We start from the raw sequence: 22,414 nt of genomic DNA, 5'->3' as shown, positions 1-22,414 counted from the left end.
TTCTTGTTTGTAAGCTTTTTATTTTGATCTGGTCCCACTTGTTTATTTTTGTTTGTTGCTTCTGCTTTTGTTGTCAAATTCAAAAAACAATGCCAAGATCTGTGTCAAGAAGCTTACCAACTATGTTTTCTTCTAGGTGTTTTATGGTTTGAGATTTTACATTCAAATTTGTAATCTATTTTGTGTTAACTTTTGTATAGGGTATCAGTCTAGTTTCATCCTTTTACATGTGGCTATTCAGTTTTGACAACACTTATTGAAGAGACTGTCTTTTGTGTTAACTTTTGTATAAGATATCAGTCTAGTTTCATCCTTTTACATGTGGCTATTCAGTTTTGACAACACTTATTGAAGAGACTGTCTTTTCTTGTAGATTAATTAACCATATAAGGGAAGGATTATTTCTGAGCTCTATATTCTATTCCACTTATTTTTGTGTCTTTTTTATGCAAATACCATACTATTTTGATTACTGTAGCTTTGTAACATAATTTGAAATCAGGGAGCATGATTCCTCCAGCTTTTCTTCTTGCTCAAGATTGCTTTGAAAAAAAAAAAAATTTGCTTTGGCTATTTGAGGTCTATTGTGGTTCCACACAAATTTTAGGACTATAGGTTCTACTTCTATGAAAAATGTCATTAGAACTTTGATAGGGATTGCATTGAATTTGTAGATTGCTTTGGGTAGTATGGACATTTTAACAGTATTCATTCTTCCACTCCATGAGCTGGGATATTTTTTTCATTTATTTGTGTCTTCTTCAATTACTTTTATCAATGTCATAATTTTCTGTATACAGGTATTTTCCTTCCTTGAATAAATTTATTCCTAGGTATTGTATTATTTTTGATGGAATAGTAAATGTGATTGTTTTCTTAATTTCTCTTTCTGATAGTTCATTATTACTGTATAGAAATGCAAAAGATTTGTGAATTGATTTTGTATCCTTCAACTTTACTAAATTTGTTTATTAATTTGAACAGATTTTTGATAGAGTCTTTAGGGTTTTCTATATATAATATCATGTCATCAGCAAATCATGACAGTTTTACATCTTCCTTTCCAATTAGGATGGCTTTTATTTCTTTTTCTAGCCTAATTTCTCTGGCTAGGACTTCCAATAATATGTTGAATAAAAGTGGTGACAGTGGACATCCTTGTATTTTTCTTGATCTTAGAGGAAAGCTTTCTTCTTTTCATTGTTGAGTATAATGGTAGCTGAGGGTTTGTCATATATGACCTTTATTATATCGAGGTATGTTTCTTCTATACCTGCTTTGTTGAGAGTTTTTATCATAAATGAATATTAAATTTTGTCAAATGATATTTTGGCTTCTATTGCGATGATCGTATGATTTTATCATTCATCGTGTTAATGTTCTACCATGTTCCCCCGAAAATAAGACCGAGCCGGATCAGCTCTAATACGTCTTTTGGAACAAAAATTAATATAAGACCCAGTCTTGTTTTAATATAATATGAGACCTGGTCTAATATAATATAATATAATATAATATAATATAATATAATATAATATAATATTCCAGATCTTATATTAATTTTTGCTCCAAAAGATGCATTAAAGCTGATGGTCCAGCTAAGTCTTATTCGGGAAACACAGTATATCATCATGACTGATTTGAGGAAGTTAAACCATCCTTGCGTCCCTGGAATAAATCCCACTTGATCTTATGTATGATCCTTTTCATGTATTGTTTAATTTATTTTGCTCAGTATTTTTAGATCTGTGTTCCTCAGGGATATTGGTCTGTAATTATCTTTTCGTGTGGCATCCTTGTCTGGTTTGTTGTTAGGGGAATGGCAACCTCATAAAATGAATTTACAGAAATTACCTCCTCTTCTATTTTTTTGAAGAGTTTGAGAAGAATTGGTATTAATTCTTTGATTATTTGTTAGATCTCACCAGTAAAGCTGTCTGGTCCTACACTTTTCTTTGTTTTTGATTAGTGATTCAGTATCCTTACCTGTAATCAATATTTTCATATTTTCTCCTTTATCTTGATTTAGTTTTTGAAGATTATATGTTTCTGGGATCTATTATTTTCTTCTGGATTGGACGATTTATTGGCCTATAATTGTTCATAGTGTTCTCTTATGATCCTTTCTATTTCCATGGTATCAATTGTAATATCTCCTCACTCATTTCTGATTTTATTTGTGTCCTGTCTCTATACACTATTTTTAATTCAACTTATTGAGGTATTACTGGTTAATAACATGATATAGTTTCAGGAGTACAGTTCTACAATCCATCATTGTCTATTGCATTGTGTGCCACATTTTTTATATAGTGAATAGATTTTATTGTATTCTGTTTATTTACAAACCAAGGAGTAATAGTGATTTCTTATAGTATTACTTTTGGATAAATGCTGTTGGTGTGCGTACATATTGTTACTATAAGTAGAAATAAATATGAATATATAGATATAAATATGTGTTTAGCCACATTTCTAAATACTGGCAATTTAGCTTAATACAGAGGGTGCCTAAAATATTTATACACATTTTAAGAAGGGAGAAAAACTGTATTAAAATTGTAATACTCAATATATACCAATAACAAAAGATGAATACAAGTCACAGTTGACTTCTACAATTACAAGAAGTGCTCAAAGTGATTACCATCAGAGTCCACACACTTCTGATTATTGTGAATATTGCTTCGTAGACTTCTGTGGCGAACGTGTAAACTGTCACAACACCACAGTAGCAGAAGCAGGACTTGTTGCTGTGTGATCTTCCCTTGTGCTCATCACAAACAGTACCATGCATCTCATACTTATCACAAATGTGTGCAATTATTAGGCATGTTGGAGGTTGCATACTCATGCCTCCATTGTTGTACTTCTACAACGTTCTTCAAATTTCAAATTTCACTTCAAAATGGTCTTGTGCTCCTCGAATGACATTTACACCATTTTCTTTGACTGCCCTGCCTGTCTCATGGTGTCACTAACATTCGTTCAATTAACGCCGTCTTTTGAGTAAACGTCATACTACACATTGCTCCCATAATTCAATAAAACTTCATAAAGTAATACATAAATAACATCTCTTAAAATACGTATACATTTTTTTTGGCTCCGCCAGTATTTAGGCTGATATTTTGGAGTACTAGAAATCAGTTTTCTCATCATGAAGTACCCATGTCAAAACTTGAGACAGAAACTTTTAGTACTAAAGAAAATATTTTCAGTGGTCTCGTCTGTAGAATCTGTGTTGTGTAATAAAAGTTGCTATTCACCAGAATAAACATTATTCTACAATAAATGATATCAAGTAAGATGACGCTTGAAACAGTCATTTTAGAGACAACGTATAAAGATTTAATGAGAATTAGAATAACACCTTAAATTACACTGAGTGGTAGAACTGTTCTCAAAGTTTTATACCTTGGCATTTTACAAAAGTAGGGTAATAAATACCACGAATAAGTAAGCATAAATCTACTTTGTTTGGTTCTATGTTTTAATGTAAATAACTTTGCTATTATGTATAGCATAAAATCATATTTGAATTGACATAAACAGTTTTATATTAAGCAATTAATATTTATCTCATGTTACCCATTATTCATGTTAAAATCATTATTGATTATTTAATTAGAAATGCAGTTTTCTAAAAACATTTGCTTGTATTTGAAACATATGTCAGGCAACTTTATACTGAGGTAGAAATCTAAATATATTTTACAAAGTTTTTATTCAATTTTTTTAAATGAAATAGTCAAGGAAATAGTAAAGACTGAATAATAAAGACTGAATTACATGCTGCCATCTTTCTTCAGCCTGGTCTGCAGTAATGAAATCATATACAACATTTATCACAATCAGGATCATCAGTCTTCCTGACCTTCCAAAATGTCATTTTTACTTTAAAAATTCCAAAACAATAGAACAATCATGATACATTTTCCGGGAAAAACATATCACTGGACAGGAATTAATCAAAACAAACAAAAAAATCTTAAACATAATAATATTAATACACAAAATACAAGAATATTATTTTTTCCTGAGAGAAAAACCTCTTTTTATAACAGAAAGAAATTTGAAAAGTAATTTACAATCTAAAAGAAAATTTTGAAAGGATAAACTTAAGCATCAATTGCTTATTGGCAAATTATATTAAATGTATTGAGAGCTGAAAATTATTCTTTCTGTGTGAGAAATCATTTTATCTACAAATATAAAATTGCCTTCACTGCATATGTAAAACATTTGCGTTTTTAACAAAATAATTTTTCTTTGAACCTCAGCTTTATAATTTCTAAATAACAATAGCCTTGAAAATACTGCAATTATTCAGAATCATCCTCCTTAGTCAGAAAATTATGATTGTGAACTACCATTTATATTCTGTAACACTAGCATTTATTATTTTCACATAAACAGAGACTATTCAAAAATAGAATACTCATTGATAAATGACAGATCTGACAGTACTTTTTAAGATGCAACTCTATTCATTGCATACATATAAAAAACAATCGTATGAAAGAAATGGTAGTAGATAAAATACTTGTAATTGTGTAAACATGTAAGGTGAGAGTACTAAAAAATGTTCATGGCATATTCAGTTCTAAAATATATCTAAAAAATATAATAAAACTTCTGGAAGCTCTATAGCTCCTTGTCTACTGAAAAAATGTAAGAGTTCAAATTTCTAAATAATATTGTCTGGAAATACATAGTATCTTATAATCTATGGTTATCAAAATCATTAAAATGGTGTCTTCATCCCCATGGCAGTCTATATCTCTCTTTCTCTGTGTTAGTCCCGAAAATATTTCTTTTTTGGTTTGAGTAACTCTTCTCACTTATTTTCCACAATTTGGCAGCATTTCTCAGGATGTCTGGCAGACATTTCAATTCTGTTGGCTGGAACTTTCCAGGACATAATTTTTTTTTTAATTGAATATCAAAATTGTCTCTGCTTATGTATTCACCTAATAATGGTAAATTATCACATTGCAAGTAATTTAAAATGAAGCTTTTAAAAGTACCAAATATCTGTTTCAATATCAGATTCTTATACAAAGGTTTGTGTGCTAAGAGAAAAACAAAGAGAAGGCTGTAAGCCCTGGATGGATGAAAATGTAAAACTTGTAATGCTAAATATTCAAACATGTAAGATTGCTTATACAGAAAACACACTTATTCTATAAATTATGAATTGCTATTCAGGTTCCAAAATGCTTTATTAACCAGAGTCCCTTTAATAACCATAGGCTTGAGGGAAAGGTGAGAAACATCAATAACCGTAAATTTATAGATTATAGACAATTACCAGATTATGTATCAAGTTTTTCCTTTTTTGTTTTTCTATAGCTTCATGTATATTAAGTAAAAATTGTAGAACACTTTATTTACTTAAATCAGTTATTGATTTAAGTAACTAATTGATTATACTATCGTCTCATGTAGTTATAGAATTTAATAATTTAGCGATTTTGATGTCATTTGAATATTAAATACTTGAAATTAATGGATTTTCCATAAAAACTGTTTTATCTTAGCTAAGAAGTTACTTTCTTCAAGTGAGGCATAAATGAAAATAACGGACAGCTTAAAGATAAACCATGCAGTATTTTAAATATTTTTTCTAGTTAGAAAGAAAGAAAAGAAAATGACAGTATAACTACTTGGGCCACAAAATCAAACAGAGTGCATAGTACCTTCTTGACAACATGAAACTTGCATAGTTAATGTTTCTAGCTGTAATAAGTAGCTGGCTACATAATGAGATAAAATTATACGAAATATCTTTCCCATTGGTCTTTATAGGTTTTGAATTGACTTACCCTTTCAGAATATAATTATAAGCTCTTAACTATTGTTAGGAAACCTATTAAGAAAAATATACACAAAGATATTCAGAAAAAAAGAAGAAAAAAAAACAACGAGGCTTTTCCCAGACTATCCCTACTGATTAGCTAACTCTCTTAAGTAGAGCCCTCTTTGGTCCTTACAAAGCACATAATTTATTTGGTCAAAGTATATATAATATTATCACTGTAGAACAGAATTATCTCTTGGTTCTTTTGGAAAACATACAGCTGGACAGAAATTGATATAGAAACAATTTATGCTAATTAATGGTATAATAATGATTATAATAATATAAACAATATTTTGAATATAAATTTCAAATATATGAAATAAGGAATTGATTATTTAACATTTTTAATTTAAAATTTGCTCATGCTCAAATGCTGCCATACTGGGATGCTGGAACAAATTACCCGGCTCAATAATGAACTTGACCAACAACTGATATGAGGGAATCAAATATTTCAAAATTGTTCATGAATTTCAGGTTTCTTCCAATGCATTGCAGTGTGTCTGACATCATTTTTAAAAAGTTTCCATCAAGTCTAAAAAACACATTGTAAAATTCACCATCTTGTCCATTTCTAAGTGAACAGTTTAGTAGAGTTAAATATAGTCACAATGTTGTGCAATCAATTTCCAATTAGTTCTTGTCTATTTCCTAGTATGCCATAATGAAATCTTTATGGAATTTTGAGTACTACAGAGCTCAATTTATCAGCCAGTTCAAGCAGTTAGTTACTAGTCCTCTGAATTTTCTGAATTTCAATACCTCATATGTAAAAATAAAGCAAAAATATTGACATCTGAAAGTTAAGATCTCATTAGGTAGAATAGCATATGTGTATGGGCTGAGCACACACAACCACTCAGTAATATCTTTCTCTTCCTCTTCTTTTACTTTAATCAGCTATTATATATTTCCCTTTTTAGACATGTAGAAATATATTCTACAACATTTATTTGTTAATATATTTAATAACTCATTTATGTAATTAAATTTCTCCCAAAGGGGATATACTGTAGTTTGCAAGAAGAACATGTACAAGACATTAATTGGAAAATGCAAATAAATGTCAGGATGAAAAAAAAATACAGATATACAATGAACAAATGGCTGGTATAGAGAAATAACCCTAAGATTTCTGTCAGTCAAAAGGACAAACAGAATAGATAAACAAAACAGTATATACTACATACAATGGAATATTATTCAGCCTTAAAAAGGAAGGAAATTCTGACACATGTTATAATACAAATGAGTGTTGAACACATTATACTAAGTAACATAATCTAGTCAAAAAAGGACAACTGCTATATGATTATATAAATATATATATATATATATGGTACCTAGATTATTCCAATTCATTTAGACAGAAAATAGAATGCTAGTTGCCAGGGGTTCTGTCTCAAGAAAGGGGAATAGGGTGTTTTTGTTTTATAGGCACGAGTATCAGTTTTGCAAGATGAAAAAAGTTCTGGAGATAGTTGGTGGTGATGGTTGTACAACAATGTGAATTCACTTAATGCCACTGAGCTGTATGATTAAAAAATGATTAAGATTAAGATAGTAAGTTTTATGTTATTTATGTTTTACCACAATTTTTAAAATGTTAGAAAAGTGCATACAACAACCTTGGTCTGTTTTCTTGTTTTAGTGAACAAAAATTTAGAACAGTTTAAAAAAGTAAATAAAGCAATAAACAAATTTTTTCTTGTCTCTGAATACATAGGGCATTGTATGGCATGCCATATGATATCATTATAATTCATTAAGTAATGACTGGGTCTAAGAATCTTTTTTTTTTTTTTTAATGTACTACCTTGGTGATTTTAACGAATAGTCTGAATTAGGAACAAATGTGATAGTAGCAAATATCCCCAACAGCATTTCTATAATATGAATATTACAAGAAAGTAGAAATTTACCTGACATAGTTAACAATTTCAGCAGGGCATATTGAACTACTCTGAGTTCAGTCTTGCAACTCTGATGTACCTTCCAAAATGTTGTTTCTAGTAGAAGTCAATTGTATGAAATGCAATGCCAACTCATTAAGGAATATAATGAAGGAATTCTCCAGGAAATTAGGCAGTGAGGAAAAGAATTGGAAGTGTTTATTCAAACTAAATAAAGAGAACGTAATTGTTTTATATTTCAGTATTTATGCCAAGGAGGTTGTACTTCTTTGGGGACTGATCAGGGAATCATTAGAACCACTGGGGGGCACCTGCTGCTAGAAATTATAGACAAGCTGTGCCAGGGCCTAGAAACAATGATTGTGATTAGGACATTTAGTGAAGTTAGGAACATTTTACTGTAATATCAGGGACTGAAAATGATTATTAGCAACGGTCTTAGGTGTGTAATAGAAGTTCCACAGCCTTTAAACCACCAATGTCTCAGTGTTAAAAGCAGCAATTTTTGGTTAAAAAATATAATATTGAACAAGACTGTCAAGTGCTTTGAAAAATATTCAGCATATCTGGATCTTGGCACAAACCCCAACTGCTCACACATAGAAGTCTACTAGTGCTTTTGAAATTCTTATGTTAGGACTTGAATGAAAAATATTAGTGTAAAGCTTGTATTTCCTGAACTCTCTAAATTTTCCTGTCTTGCCCAAATCTCACCGTTTATAAAGTATACTATGCTACCCCAGTCTTTACCTTCAGCATTAGTTCTTCAGCCTGTTAATTCTCCAGTCTCCAATCTTTTTACATTTAGCTCTACACTTGCCCTGTCAATCAGTCGATCCTCTTCAATCCTTGTGCACATTTGCAAGTCCACAGCAAGCATGTATGTGAAAATGATACACAAACACACATGCACACAGAGTCCTGAGTTCTCATGATTCACATACAAAAAGAAATTAAAAAGGAAACCGAGTTTCTATAAAACTGACTGAAAACATAAATGGAAATAATGAAACTCAGTTTCTATTCCCAGTCTCTATTTCTTATTTGCTATATAATCTTCTGAATTTATTCAAACTGCTGTTCTATGTTCTCATAGTAATTATAATGTTTCCCCTGTATTCATACTGAGATATTGCAAGACTTGAATGACTATAACTATAAATTCTCTAAACTGTAAAAGTTGTACAAGTATAAGATTTAATAATGCCTTTATAATTTAAAATATTCATATTTCAGCTGCTGATTACAAGTCCCTATTTTTTCGATTTTCTATCTCAGTATGACTTAATGATTGATTTCTTGTTTCTATTTTATTGGCTTTCTCATCTCAAACATCATTTCCACCAATGAATGACAAAGAAGAAATGCAGACTATAGTTAATTGCATTAATTATTTCACTATGCTTAATAGAGTATTCAAATACTCATCAAGTTGGGGATCCCTTGGTTCATTTCAGGGTTAATTCCTCTGTTTATTCAAACGTTTTCTTCTAACCTCTCAACTTCTTTTCTCCTCTGTAGTAATTATCTCTGTTTCACTGGATAGTGATTTGTTGTTTACATGCTGGATTTTTTAAGCTGCTGCAGGGATGTTCCAATTTATATTATTTTTTTTTTTTTCTAGAAATGGAAAATGTTTGTTTATTTATTTTTAATTAAATTGATTGAGGTGCTATCGGTTAATCAAATTATATCGGTCAAGTGTACAATTCTGTAATACATTAATCTATAAATCTCATTGTGTGTTTACCACCCATAGTCACTTTTCCTTCCATCATGGTATAGTTGGACTCCGTTTACCCTCCTTTACCACCCCGTCCCTCCTTACCCTCTGGTAACCACTAAACTGTTGTCTGTGTCTAGGAGTTTTTTCTTGTTTGTTTGTCTTGTTCATTTGTTGCTTTTAGTTTTATGTCCTCCATTTGAGTGAAGTCATATGGTTCTCAATGTATGACCTCTTGATCAATAAAATAGGAACTCATGCTTCAATTGTGCTTTCCTCTCATATTTGGTTACAGGCCAGATTGAAAAGCAAAAAGCACTGGGAAAATATAGATGATTGCATAAGAGAGGTTGCCTGCTACCTTAGGATACAGACAGTCCAGCAGTGGCAATTTGAAATTCACAATAATGGACATCTCACTTTGTATGATTTTGCTATTGTGGACAGAATATGCTATAATAGAGAATACAGGAAGAGAGTTAAAAATAATCCGTTGCATTGTGCTGGTATCTATGAGGCAGTTCTGCTGTTTAAAACTTCTGCCACTTTGTATGGAAACCAATTAGGTATAGGAAGCTTTCTGGATGGCACACACAATCTAACTAGCACCATTTCTTTTTAAAAGCCATGCCAAGAAGAAAAGAATGAAAAGACATTTGGAATTTTTGTATGCTGGTGACAGGTAGCCCAGAGGGTAAAAAAAGAGAAGATCCATTTTTAAGCAGTTACCCATGTTGAAATGAAAAGCACATAAGTGTACTGTTAATACATTTATTTTAGTAATTTTTGTATCTAACAACATTGTTTAAGGAAAATGAGCCAAAGCTACTGCATCATGTGAAAACAATCACCGATGTTCCCTACTCTTGCAAAACACAAAGATGCTTTCTGGAAATATGTATCTTCTGTATTATTCAGGCACCCGAAGTGGTGTTTTTTTGTTTTTTTTTTCGGTTTTTGTTTTTTTTAAATAATTAAATGTCAGCATTTTTAAATGCAAACTTTTTTTTTTCTTTTATAATTAAATGTTGGCATTTTAAAGTGCAAACTCCATTTTCAAAAGGTTTATGGCATGGCTGTAAACATCAGCACCAATCTAGAATTTGGCATTGTGAGTACTAGTGGAGGGCAGTGAGATTTCAAATGCATTTTTCTTTAATATATGATGGACTCTATTTCAAAGCCATTGGCTAATTTAATTTCAGAACAAGTCAGTGCCTCCCAAGATCTCCTTCTCTGCAAGCCTGCATGAGCATACTCTACTCTGTGTAAACTTTTCTAATACACGGATTGGGGGAACTCCAAGAAATCTCAGCAGAATGCAGAGAACAGAAAAGTAACTTATTCTGAAATGTTGCTGATTCAATGAGCTAAATCATGTTCTTATATGAGGGAGTGTAATTTGGGGGGGGAATTGGAAAACTTCAGCAAGTTTCATTTTATGATGTGACAAAATGTTACAGTTCATAATTTTCAAGTGAACTGATTTCAGATACACCAAAGCAAAATAAATGGGGGAAAATATCAATGTACTGTGTTCAATGTCCTGTGCTTTGGTAAAAGGACAGATAATTGAAAGCAAGAAGGTGAAAAATATACCACAGTATTCAGAAAACAGGAACTCTGAGCTGAGAATCAACAGATGAGGATTTGAGGTATTAACCCATAACTTATCAACTGTGATAGCAAAGCAAATAATCTCCATTCTTTAGATCTTGGTGTCTTCAACTGGACTGAAATAATTTTGAACCCTGTTCTCACAAACCCCAACAGAAATTTAATTATGTGATGCTAAGGAACATCGTTTTTTGTTTTTGTTTTTTTTTTGTGTGTGTTTTTTTTTTGTAATTTCTAAATTAAAATCATTCAGCATTATGGCCAGTTAAGTATGTTATATTTATGAAATAAATGCTTAGAAACTTAATGAAAGCCTTATCTTATTATATAGATTAGCCTTCAATTTCCTGTTTTTCAATTATATGAATTATATTTGATGATATTGAAGTAAATGATGAGAATTCCATAATACTGAAGAATATTGGAGACATAAAAGTAAAAAACAATAAGTGCTATTTATTAAAAATGAAAGCAAAAGTATGTAATTAAAATCAAGTTTTGTTTCTGTCCTGAAAGATATATGAAAGACTCAGGATGGTTTATTTTCACCTAAAATGAATGTGCTGGAGTCATGGAGCACTCCATGCTTTTAAGCCCAGGCAGCTGGGCCATTCATGCCTAGTCGTTTTCACCTGTACTTTTTGATTTTATCCATAATGTTTTCCAGTTAAGAATTATGGATGTTACTGTTGAGGAAATGTGTGTGTGTGTGTATGTATAAAATCCTGTCTCAAGTTTCTCTTTATTAAGTATACAATAGCTTTTCTAATAAGAATTTAATACAAATTTTCATGTCTGTATACAGTATTTGGCCATTTGTAGAGAAGACTTAATTTCATAAATGTGTTTTCCTGACTATCACCTCAAAATCCCCAAATGTCTGACTCTTGCAGATGGAATTACTGGAGGAAACAGAAAGGTGGCGATTGGCCTCTTGCTGGACTTGATGTGGTTCTTTCTTTTAGGACAAGCTATTTCTTATAAAGGGATTTTTTATTGCTTTGCTAATATTTATTTTCTGAGTCTCTATATCGATCGATTGATAGATATATCATTATCTCTTTCTCTCTCTCCAAAGATATCTAGATCTAGATAGATATCGATATTGATATCGGTATCAATATAGATATAGATACAGATATAGATAGAGATATGGTCTTTCTCTCTCTCTCTCAAGCTTGGTGGGGAAAAATCTGTAAGGCCAAAACGAAAAAAATCTGTAAATATAATATCACAAGGCATCTTTTTATTTTCTATCTGCACTAACTTGTTACTTAGTAGCAAATCTGTCAATTAGCTATTTCAAGTAGCTTCAGCCTTTGCCAAAGTAGATTAAAGTACCAGATCCCGATCAAAGGTTATATTCTCTTTTTTCTGTGCTAGAAGTGGGCACTAAGGTCAAAAAAGTGATAAACAGAGAATACATATGTCATCATCCAAAACCAAGTGTTACATTGCAGATGGCAGAGGTTTTAAGGACTTAATCACTTGATGTGCAAAATAATTTAAAAATAAGTTGATGAATAGCTTTGCTGGACATCCCTCTGCCAATTTGGCACTGTCTATTGAGTTATGTTAATTTTGTGTCAAGTCATGACTATGATAATGAAAGGAAGTTACGGGTAAGGGAATAGTACTTAGGTACTAAAGGTAAGAGAATATGGCAAATATGAATTTGTTGTTGAATTTAAAACCTTAGAAGTTGTAACAGCTAAATAATTTAGTAAAAAAATAAAAATGTAATCCAATATTTATTAAATATGCTTATCTAAAATATTATCAATTGTTATGTTCTCGTGCTCTCCTATCAATCCACATAATATGTAGAGTTAGGCAAGTCAATAACTTCATGACAACCTTTTGTGCTTTTTCATTTCTTAAAAATATGGAGTTCAGATTTCAGTTCCACGAAGTGGAGTTCAGAAGCTTTCACATCTATTTGTATAAGAAAAGGCTAGACCATCTGAAAATCAGTGAGTTTCCTTCGACCCATCAGAGAATTAGCATTGCAAGGCAAACCGCCAACCCTAATGTCATGAGACAGATTCATCTAGAGTGTATATCTGAGATCAATTACCTGGAGTAATGTATCCTGGAATTATAAACTAGTAGGCTTACTTAAATGGTAATTTTGATGAGCTACTGGAGGCTGAAGCTGAACTAGAATGAGACTGAGAAACTCCTCAGACCACAGTTTTCGGCGAGTTCCCACACTTTTGTGGGATTACCTGCAAGAACACCACTAAGATCCTCATGTGGAAGCCTGAGAAATAATGCCCTCACAGCTCTAGTAAGAAGAGAGGAAGATTAATCCTTGAGAAACAAGCCCAGAATATTCACCATAACAAAGACCTACTGAAAAGGCTTTGTCAAAGCTATATCTCAGCTAGACAAAAGGAAGTTTTCCCAAGCCAGCCTCTTCTGGTGTGTGTCTCACTAAAAGTTTGGGGAAAGAATATTGTCAATAGGAGTAAGGGCTCCAATAAATATGGGGAATGTCATAGTCCAGGGAGGGAGTAGAGAATCGTAGCCCAGGGAGGGAGTAGAGAACCAGGGGAATGGGAGGAATATACGACTGGAGAAAGATTTGTGAGGGTCACACCCAAGAGCTCAAAGACAATTTAAACATTAGAGAACAATTTCCTTCCTCAACCCCTTATTATTATGCCAACAAGGTATTAGGGTATGAACAGTGGATTATAGTTGAAAGATCTGCAAGAGGCAGATTCTTTTTCATGAGTGATGCTTTGCAAAGTCCGAAGTTAAGACTGGTGACAAAAATAATGACACTAGATGAATTTGATCTTATGGTACCTAAAGCTACAGCAGAGACGAAACACAGCCCAACTCTTACCCCAATTAACATAAATCTTAACACTGAAGCATATTTACCTCAGTTTCTATTACCTGATACATACCTGGCTTTCCAAAAAAATTATTAGGCATGCCAAAAAGCAAGTGAGAACAGTCTGAAAGAACAAATGAAACATCGGCACCATTCTCTGATATTAAAAAGATGTTTATATCATCAGATAGGGAGTTAAAAATACCTATGCTTATTAACATGTTAAGGCTTCTAAAGGAAAAACGTATAAAACGTGCAAGAAGAGATGGGTAATGTAAGCAGAGAGATAGAAACTCTAAGAGAGAATAAAAGAAAATGCTAGAAATCCAAAACACTGTAAAAGTGAATATTGCCTTTGATGAGCTCATCAGTAGATTAAACATGGCTGAGGAAAGACTCAGTAAGCTTGATGATAGGTTAATAGAAACTTCGAAAACTGGCAAGCAAATAGAAAAAGAAAAAAAAAACGTGCAGAAGAAGTGGTACAATTTTAAGAGGTGCAACATAAGCTTTATTGAAAGCGAGGACCAGGTTTTGTCTTGCTCACTGAATTAACTCCACAAATTAGATTAAGTGACTATGATTATTTAAGTTCAAGATAGATATGAACTAAATGAATGAATAGCTAAATGAATTAAAACATTTAGAAAAAAACTAATTTTAGTACATTCCTTGATGGCTTTATATGTTAATACTTTTATTTTACCTTAACTAAATGATTGGCTGTGAAAAGTCAGAATGGGGAAGGCTGGCGAGGGGTGATATGCAGAGAAAGCTTTTCTTTCACTCATGAAATAAAAAGGATTGATTGCTTCATTCTCCTAAAACAGGAGCCATGAAATTCAGGTGCAATGTTGGTATGAATTAGGCCTCCGTTATGGCAAGGAAGCTCTTTGGTTCTTTGTTCTCAACGGACCCTTAGCAAGGACACACATGAGAAGTCAGAGCCCCCTGAATGTGACTGCTGTTACCTGTAGAGCTATTGACTCTTTCACAACAAAGGCATTTCATAAGCAGAAGTGACATTAAATTCAGATTTCCAACTTTGCGGGGCATAGGCATATGGAGAAGAAGTAATCCACTTTGATTCCCTTTACATGCTGTGGGAAATCCAATTAATGATTGCACCATGTTTATTGCCACGAACAGAAAGTCAGGTCCACTCTCCCTCTACCGTCACAATTTCAGGATCTAAGTGAGCATGACAGCATTAATTCATCCTCAAAACATTGAAGAGGATTTGAGATTAAGGTTGAAGAGAAAACCCAGCTGTTCTTCTAGGAGGAGTTACAATTACACAAGAAAAAAAAAATGACCTATTTATGAGAGGTTAGGCTTTTGGTGAAATACGACAAATTTTATATTCATAAGAGTTACTAATTTAATTTACAGTGCTAGGTAACTTGCAACAAAACTCTTCTGATTAAAATGAATATTCTAGAAGTTACATAGCAATCAATGTTTATTGACTGTCAAGAATCAGGGCTGTAATATTAGGTCTAACATGAATGCATGGGGGTGTTGAGGAAAACTTGGTTTTAATAGTAAGCAAAATAATCACAATGTTCAGGTAAGGGAGAATATTTGAGTATTTTGCTTAGTCTGGACACTGGAACGTTCAATAAGAGCTGTATGGAAATAAAATCATAATTTGATGGCTCGAAATCTACAGTTTTACTTTGTACACTTAACACTACATGCATTATTTTTTAATACTTAAATTCAGGTAGTAAAAATATCACATTTTTAACAAGAAGCAATGTGTGTTGTGTACTATGTTTTACTTCTTGCACTCTAAATGTGGTCATAGTATCTAGTGGTCAGCAATCATTTAAAAAGCACAGTTTGTGAATTCATAGAAATGCCCAGATATTACATCATAGATATTCCATTATTGGCTACTGACTTTATGGAATTAGGCATAACTATCATAGAAAGTGTATGTGATTTGCATGTAAATTGATAATAGATTGGTGAATTTTTCATTTTCTGTTGGTTACACTTCATTTGTTCTGAGCAAAGGAATATGGTGAGGGGAAGTCATATTTTAAGGCAATTCTTATATAATTTTGAAGAATAACAAATTCACACAATCTTACTCCTGAAATTGATATAGTGCAATCTCATATGAAATGAACAAAACTTCCAACGCCATTGAAATACAGACAGAAGATAAATATACACATTCACAGTAACTATTACTGACATATATCTACTATGGATTGACGCTATTGAGTAAAAGGATCACACATACAAATCTAAAATGATATGTTTACTTTCAAAGTTCTCAGATCTTTCACTCATTATATATATATATATATATGTACATATATATATATGATGTGTATATATATATATACACACACACATATATACATCATATATATGTGTATATATATACACACACATTTATATCATATATCATATGTATCATATATATTATATATATATATCATGTGTATCTCCCAGGGATGTCAAAAAATGTCTACATATAACATGTATTCATCTTTTGTTGTTTGTATATATTATTACAATTTTAATATAGTTTAATTTTTTCTTTCTTAAAATGTGTATACATTTTTTTGGCACCCTCTGTGTGTGTGTGTGTGTGTGTGTGTGTGTGTGTGTGTGTGTGTGTGTATACCTATATATCTGTATATTTCTTGCTTTAATAATAAGTTAAGGACAGTTTTACTTGTCACACATGCAGAAACTGGAAGATCAACTTTAAAAGCACATTCTACAGAGTTTCCCCAAAAATAAGACCGGGTCTTATATTAAGTTTTGCACCAAAAGACGTGTTAGGGCTTATGTTCAGGAGATGTCATCCTGAAAAATCATGCTAGGGCTTAGTATTTTCCGGTTAGGACTTATTTTCAGGGAAACACAGTAGAAGTTATTTGAAAACATAATAACATTGTCTAGAGAGATTGATGATTTCCATCCTTTACCCATTTTGAGAGCCAGATACATTATTTTTCTTATATGATTTGTGTAAGATAGCTCAATTTCTCAGATCTTAAATGTTGAAAACTATGAAAAAATATAAGTATGCTTTCCTCTACTATAGATTTTAAAAACTGAAGGTAAATAAAGTAAATTGTAAAAAAAGGCTAGAGACCACAGTTCAAACTTCCTTATAATATTAGCATTTGACCTCTCTGCTGGACAAATAATGGCAACCTAACAGAAAGATGAACTCTCAGATTTTTATGATGTGTTTTAGCATACCACATTTTTAAACCTAATATTCTTTCCAGGAAGTTCATGATGGTACACATGGAATTACTCATATATTCAAACTAGGAAAACTAGAAAGTCGCTATCAATGGAGCATGAAGATTCTCTGAATATCAATAACTAGATATCCAATTTGAAATCTTCCACCTAGATACTGGGATACAGAGGTTATTAGAAAATACATATTGACATGCTTTGAAATGTTAAATATGCTAAAATTGGACTGGTTACCAATATATCAAAAAGCATTTTTTTCAGGTATATTTTTAATTGAAGGCACAATTTTCTCTAAAAACCTAGGGTAAAATGTATGTAAAACCATATACACCTACCATGGTGTTTTCTAGCTAAAATGAATCATTTAAGTCCATTGTATGCTTTACGTTTCTCCCATTGGAAATAGTTCACATTCGGTTCTGTGGTAAACATTTCAAAATAAATAATGCAGTAAAATCTAAACCTTGATATACTGTCCTTTTTAACTAATAAATCTGACATGTTACACTTTGTAACATGTACAGTGTGTTACGTTGATACATTTATATATTGCAATATGATTGCCATTGAATAAATTTATTGTGATATATTATTAAGTACATTTTTATTGTCTATATTCACTATGCATTAGATTTCTATGGCTTATTTACCCATTACAAAAAAACTACGGAATGCTTCAAGGATTTGCCTGTCATCCTTGTGCAGGGGCCATGCCACTCTTCCCTGTATCATTACAATTTTAGTGAACGTGGTACCAAAGTGAGCACTAGATATACTATTTTGAGTTATTGTAAATAAGGTGAACTTTATTACATATATCTGCTCCATGAGTAGCTAAAATATTACAAGTCAAGGTGATACATTGTGATAACTTGTGTAAAAATATAAATTAGCCATTGTTTTGTAATTATAAACATATTTAAATAACAAGAGAAAATTGTATGAATTTCAATAGACTCCAGAGAGGATATTTTGTTGAAAGAAAACAAATAATAACATGGTGTGTTTTTTTGGTACAAGATTATTTTTTAAAAATATTCACTCTTTAACGGGTACTTTCAAGGGCAAAGTAACATTCCTTATTCTTTGATTTTGGCTTGTTTTGGCTAATGGGATGTTGGCAGATGTGACGCAAGCTGAGAGTTGCTCTCTTACATCTCTGCCACAACCATGAGGAAGTCATGCCCAGACTGCTTACTGGTCCCAGTAGAAAACTAGAATCTTTTGGGGCAGAAATAATTGCTTTCTTCTTTGCCCAGCCTTGATCTACTCTGAATAAAGGACAGTGGTTTTAACACAATAACTTTTAAGATATTTTTGCAGCTTTTTTAAGTTAGTAGCTAACTGTCGTGAACTCAAGAGACATTGAAATGTTCTCCTTTTATATAGTGTTTTGACACATTAGATTTCTTCAGCTTAGCATTTTCATGCCCTTTTCAAAGCCTATCTTTCATGGTCCTCTTCAAATGCCACGTTTCTCTGAAAACAGCCTCGCATCAGAGTTTATTTATCAACTCATATCTATTCTCCAGAACACAGCTTTTGTATCATTTTGCAACTCTGAGAGTTTATACCTTGTGCTATAATTGTCTATGTATTCTTCATATATCTGCTACTGGAGTGAACCTGAGACGTGTGGCTTCAGTAATATTTGTCTCACTATTTTCAGTTTTTAGAATCTGTATATTGATTTTTATGCATATTGAATAAATAGTTTTACTTTGAGGAATATGTTTATTGAAAATATATTTGGAAGCCCTAATCAAATATAAAAACCTATTATTGCTTTATTAGACTGGTAGGATGAGGTAAGAAAACTACTATTATTAGAAGAACTACAATCATAACTCAACACACATTATAAACAAGCCTTGTAATCATTGGCTTGCAAACTTGAGGGCTTGTTAATTGCTTGGAGCTTGCTATCAACATCAAGCATTTTCCTTCCTTTAATATGATTAGGAAACCTGCTCTAGTCCACTGGTATTAAGGAGGTGTCTTCTTCAATTTCCTTAAAACTAGTAGTAGAGCATTTGCTGAATGTACTGATGTTCTTATCCTAGTGAACAAAACTGAGTGATTTTGAGCTAGTATATTAAAACACCTTTAAGTATTTTTTCTTGCCACAACTCTGACTCCACAAGGAGTCTTGATACATTCTCAATATATTGAAATGGAAAGTGACATTTACAACCCAAGATCTGGGCTTCGGGTGTGCTTATTACTGCTGGGGTGCTGTTGCTTCTAGGTTGTCTCAATGTACAGAGCTAGGGAATGTAGTAAGTATGTATACTAATCCATACAAATAAACATATCTATATTTACATACCTAATTATTTAGGTGTATATGCGCTCACAATGTATATTATGAATGACATAAATATATATACTATAATTGTAGTAATAGGTTAAATTCCAATTCAGTATCACATAGTTAAATGTAAATTGTTTCCTTATTTGTAAATTATTAATATTTTTCCAACAGTGAGGAAACTTGTTCTTATCAGCTATAATATATTTGCTTCTTTTATTACTGTAATATACATACAAAGCAGTTTCATCTACCTATTCCCCCACAAAAACATATCTATTATATTATATATATATATATATACATACATATATATATATATACACATATTATATATATATATATATATATACACACACACATATTTCTTAAATATGTGTGTTACCTATATATAATATGTATGTATATATGTGTATGTGTGTATATTCTTTTGTCCTCACAGTATCCAGTCAAGATACTATTTTCTGAAGTTACTTTAAGTAATTATTTTCTTTGCGCCCATCAGCCTCATAATAGAGTTAGGCTTACTAGTTATTGTTTGTATTCCATATTTAATTTTCCCACATCTTGGCAGATTTTCACTGTTGAGTTGTTTTTGAGGTATGTGAAATTACTGTGGTTCTAACAGTCTGAATGTACAAAAGATAATGAGAAATGTCACTTCCTCCTAATCTCTGCTTTCTTATTACCATAGCTGCTTCTTCCTGTTTCTTTTGTACCTGGCCCTGATATGAAATCAAACTCTTTACTTTCTCATTTATCTTTTCTTCGACACCAAAAAAATAAAGACATGCTCAAAAAAAGAAAAAGAAAAAACAAGAAAGTTGCAGGCCTGCTGAAAAGCACATGTGCCAAACTGAAGTAGTGACTCCATATTTGAGCAACAAAATAAATATAGTAGTATTTGATTATGATCCACAAAATCACAATAATAGTGAATCCATAAATAAGTAAATAAATATCACTCCTAAACTATATTAACCACAAAGGAAAGACAATGAATTTACAGTGCAGAAACCAGAAAGTCAACATCACCAGTAGTAAGATATAGCAGATTATGAATACTGTGATGTTATGCTTTAAGAACTCGACACTTGTCTTATTAGGGAGACCACTTCAGGGATGCTGTAGATGCCTGATCTGTACACCTGATCACCTGAAGCTGAAGCTGAATAATAATGAATGTCAACTATAATTATATATGTATATATATGTACATATACATATATAATTATAGTTGACATTCATTATATATATATATATATATATATATATACACACACACATATATGTATAGTCACAAGAAGTGGAGTACAGCATATGGAATAGAGACAGTGGAAATGTAATGGCTATATGTGATGTCAGAGGGGTAGTAGATTGGGGGAGGGGTGTTATCACTTTGTGAGGGGTAAAAATGATAAATTTGTAACTATTACAGTGTTCCATACACATGAAACTAATAATAAAGATAAAAAACAACGCTGAACTCAACATCAGACTAACTTCAGTCTAGTTGTGAAGATGTCTCAGACTCAGTCAAATTGACTAACACTAAATAAAATAAATTAACAATATTCTTCAAAATTGTCAAGGTCATGAAAGAAAAGGGAAGTCTGAGAAACTGTTACAGACTAAAAGAGACTAAGGAGAAATAATAACCAAATGTACGTATGTGGGATTCTCAATTTGACTCTGGAACACAAAGAGAGCATTAGTGGAAAAACTAATGAAATTTGAATGAAGCCTTAAGTTTAGTTCATAGTATTGTATCAATGTTAACTTCCTGGTTCCAACAATTTCACTATGGTTATGTAAAATGGAAATATTACAGAAAGCTGAAGGAGGGATATATATATATATATATGAAAACTCTTTGTAGAATTATTTAACTATTCTTTAAGTCTAGCTTAGTTTAAAAATTAAAATATCTTGTTTTGTATTCAAAAATGTTATTAACAATTATCAAAACTGTGTGTAACCTTAAATATCTTTATGACAAAATTTGAAATGGGATCCAGCTCTCCTGATTCAAAGTTCAATAATCTTTCCAATACTCTGTTCTTCTAAATCTTCTGGGGATATTTTTACTCAAAATACAATTGATGTGGTAATGCATTGATTCTGAAGTCTATTGTTAGGCATTATAAAATATGAAACTCATTTTTTTAAAAGCTTCATATGCCCTATTCTTGACTCCCCTAAAAATAATCCATAAACTGATCCACCTATTTTTGTGGTTATTTAATTAGTTACTCTCTACAAAAGAGATGAGAAACCCAAGATTTATTTTTAAAAAGGCAGTAGGCTGTCTATTGTTTATAGATCTTAGAATTGAAGAGCAGAGAAAAAGCATTTGGAATATTTTTATATTATTTTCCTACCCTAAGCTTGTTCTTAAAATTGGTTACTTCAAATTATCCCTGCAGTTTTATAATATCCTTTGTGCTTCTTTCAGGATGTTAAAAAATAATCCTTAATGAGACAATATATTTTTAAAAAGCATCATAAATAGATAGCAAATCACCATTACCAGTGTAACAATAATGATATTTCCCTCTGATCTCCAAAATAAGAATTGTGATTCTTTACACCATGGTTAAAATCATACTTTCTAATGATAAATTATTAAATAACATTTTCAGGAATTACTGGATATTCTCATTTATTTTGCTCTTTGATTTGGCTGCATTTCTCAGTGCCATTCTTATCTGACTGGTAGGTTGTTACTGAAATGCCACCAGTGCCTGTTAAGACATGCAGAAAATTAAGCTCACACAGTTACATGCTGAATTGTATAGATGGTTCTATAGTGATATTGCTACTAGTATTGAGCTATTGAAGTTTTATAGCAAGTAATGCAAATAATATTATATAACTGTATACAGAAACGAATAATTGGTAA

At 31.6% G+C, this 22,414-nt stretch overlaps 1 non-coding gene across 1 annotated transcript; it reads right to left on the bottom strand.

Annotated features, from left to right (window-relative positions):
- Positions 1–17,861: 17,861 nt before the first annotated feature.
- Positions 17,862–17,968, bottom strand: LOC141568005 (U6 spliceosomal RNA). Its single transcript, XR_012491023.1, has one exon. It is a non-coding gene; the product is annotated as a U6 spliceosomal RNA (small nuclear RNA).
- Between the last annotated feature and the right edge of the window lie 4,446 nt (positions 17,969–22,414).

Source organism: Rhinolophus sinicus, linkage group LG12 (genome assembly GCF_036562045.2).
Source record: "Rhinolophus sinicus isolate RSC01 linkage group LG12, ASM3656204v1, whole genome shotgun sequence".
NCBI classification, from domain to species: Eukaryota; Metazoa; Chordata; class Mammalia; order Chiroptera; family Rhinolophidae; genus Rhinolophus; species Rhinolophus sinicus.
The sequence above is the reverse complement of the archived record's forward strand: the minus strand, read 5'-3'. Positions and strand labels throughout refer to the sequence as shown.